Raw genomic sequence first — 3,201 nt, forward strand, 5'->3', positions numbered from 1 at the left:
AGTCTGCAATGAAACAGTAAAGAGAAAAAAAAAAACACCCAAAAAACAGGTCAAATTCTTAATAATATCTACTTTAATATATGGCTGAAATACATACTATGGGAGAAACATCAAGTAAAATTTACTTCCTACTTAGTTATAATGGTCAGGGAGAGTCATATATTTTCAGATTTCTAGCAACAATAGTGAAGGCTTCTAATGAAATCCAGGAACAAGTAATAACATACTGGGAAAACCTGAACTCTTCTAACTGCATGCAGAAGATACAAACTAGGATTATTAAATGTTTTTTATGTGGTGTCAGCAATTGGTAGTAGGAAAAGTTAAAGGCTATTTTAAGAAGATTCCTTGACTGCTTTGCATTAGAAAAATTAGTTATGTGTTACCCAAATCAGTGTTCTATCTAGTCATACAAACAATTTCTGTTTTAAAAAGCTTGAGGAAACAGCTGATGTTAATTGAGTTAGTTAAAACTTAGTGCAACTTAGTTTTGAATCTGTTCAGGAAACTTTGTGGTTTATAGTGTTTTCAGTGAGAATAACTATTCGCTCTAAGACTATGAAGGTGGTTTCTCATACTTTCTAGTGGCAAAGTATGAGTTCTCCTATGTCCGCAGGCATTTGTTCCAGTGGGTGAAGAAGGGTAGTAAGTTGCTGCCTTGGAAATTATGCCAATTCACTGTTTGTGGGCTGTGTAGTAAATCGAGATTATTTCTGTAACTAAGTTAAAAAAAAAAAAAAAAAAAAGTATAACCAATGCTTCTGAAGTGGGAGAGAGAGGGAGAACCTGAAAGAATGCTTTTCTTTGGATTGCTTGTGTCACAGAGGCAGATGTGGTTCAGAAATCCTGCCAGATTTGGACATTAACTGTGTGTTGGGAAACATCCCAGCTCTGTCTCCCTGGGGAAGTGCAGATGACAGAGAACTACACCTCAAAAAAATAGAAAATCACAATTTAAGAGACGGAGAAGAAGCTGCTCAGGTGAATAGCCATACTATCTGTAGGAAACCTTGGGGGGTCAAAGACATGTTTTCCTATATTTGATTTCCCCTTCTGTTGAAATGGACATTTGTCATTCCTTGATAGTTTTCTTTGTTAGCAAATATTTGAACAACTTGTAGAATATTTAAGAAATCTAAGATTTCACAGTTTTGATTATCTGCTTGACTCAGAAAAGCTATTTTCAATTACAAACATCATGCCATTAAATTCCTGAACTTCTTCAGGCTGAACTTTTGATTTGGTACGCATTCAAACTTGGAAAAAAAAAATCAGCAATGTCTGCTTATGCTGCTTAGGTACTGTGTTCCACAGTCATACTTTTTTTTTATTTTTTTATTTTTATTTAATTAAGCTTTAATATTTTATTATTGATGTCATAACTGTCTCTGCTGAGTCTGTTCTCAGGGCTGCTTTCCTAATGCTGATGATGAACAAACAGCCATCAAATTCAGCTGCAGTTAGAAGCAAACATAGCATTCAACCTTGAATTGTGGAAGGAATTGTAAAATCACTTGAATAGACACTAAAAATGTGTATCTAAACAATCGATAGTGCTCTTTTGCTAGACTCAGAAAGTGCTTATCTCTGGAAAGGTGCTTTTCCCTTGTTACAAAGAAGGAAAAGATCTATTTTTATTTTTGCTTGTCAACATGTTTATCTCAGGTGTTAAATCATCATGATCTTTTCCTAGGTCTGAAAAAGACTTACATACAAATAGTGGCTACAATGTGTACCACGAATAGAGCTGACCATCAAGCACGCAACAAAAAGTTTAAAACTGGTTATTTCCAGAGTTGCAGTCTCCAGTGCATTCTATCAAGTATGCAAATGGTACCAATCTACTGTTTTTTAAGAACATATTTTTCTGTGCATTTTCTTTACCATAAAAGAAGATGGGGGGGGGGAAGGGGAGGGAGCTATATGGTATGGGGGGCTGATGGCCCCAAACAAGGAGGTGGCAAACTGGTGTGCTGGATCTAGCTGAGAATAGCTCTAGCCAGTGGCTAATAATGATATTTCTGAACAAATTGCTAGTACCAGATGAACAAATCATTCAAGAATGTGTATTGCTTTATAATTATCCCAATGTTGTCTCTTTAAAATGAGTAAGAGCAAGTAAATAAATAATTTAGATCAGAATAATTTAGAGTAATGTAACTAGAACAAATGGGAAGATGTAATTGCCCCTGCCTTGATACAAGAATACAATTTATGATTCTGTAATTCTACTTATGCTGCCATGGCAGTGGAAAAGTCCACTTACAGATGCCATGGTCTAAACACCTGAACTGGCTTACCAAGATGTAAACCTATGCTGGTGTTGAGCTGTGTAGAATCAAGGAATGTAGGTGTAACTTTGAGGCTTTGTGGATGGGAAGAGGTCAAAAGGTGAGTGTAAGAATGGTGTCCCTGTGAGCTGAGTGCTAATTAATGAAATCACGTGAAGGCTGTGTATATTTGTAAGAGCCTGCACGAATGCTACAGCGGCGGTGGCACCTTCCGTAGGGCCATGTGGCACCGTGTGTCACATCCTGCCCCACTGTTACACTGTGCGGCTTCAACCCAGCTGTGCCAACAAGTGCTGTTCCTCTGGTGTGGGTAGCCTCTCGCACAGAATAGCTGTCCCCACAGATCTCCTTGGCCTTTGTGCTGTGCTCTGACAGTGAAGATCCTCCAGAGACACAACTCAATCAGCCCTTGTGAGAAGCTCTGGGCAGCCCCAGGAGCATGGTGCAGCACCCGGTATTTGGGAGCCTCTGCAGTGCCATGTGAAGCAAGCTGGGTGAGAGAAGTCCACCAGCCTCGGGAGCTGCTAAGCCCAATGCTGTGCTCAGAATCATCCCTGTCTCCATCTTGCCTCCCACTGGGTCTTGGCACTGGGCTTCCAGTGGTAAGGTACTGGGGAGCAGTACAGTTGTCAGCTGGGCTTACAAAACCATCCTTTTATCAGCTTGCAACGTCATTAGAGCACGGCTGAGGTTGGAAGGGACCTTCAGCTCCCTCTAGCCCAGCTCCAGCCAGGGCACCAGAGCACATGTCCAAGGGGGAGATTCCACAACCTCTGGACACCTTGTGCCAGTGCCCCATCACCGCACTAATGCTTCTGCATTCGATGCTGACTAACTTCACACATTTGCCACAGGAGCACACAAGAAACGCCTCCTCCATTCTTCAACACCAAACCGAGGGCACCCAGCC

This window comes from Meleagris gallopavo, chromosome 4, assembly GCF_000146605.3.
Source record: "Meleagris gallopavo isolate NT-WF06-2002-E0010 breed Aviagen turkey brand Nicholas breeding stock chromosome 4, Turkey_5.1, whole genome shotgun sequence".
Lineage (NCBI taxonomy): Eukaryota > Metazoa > Chordata > Aves > Galliformes > Phasianidae > Meleagris > Meleagris gallopavo.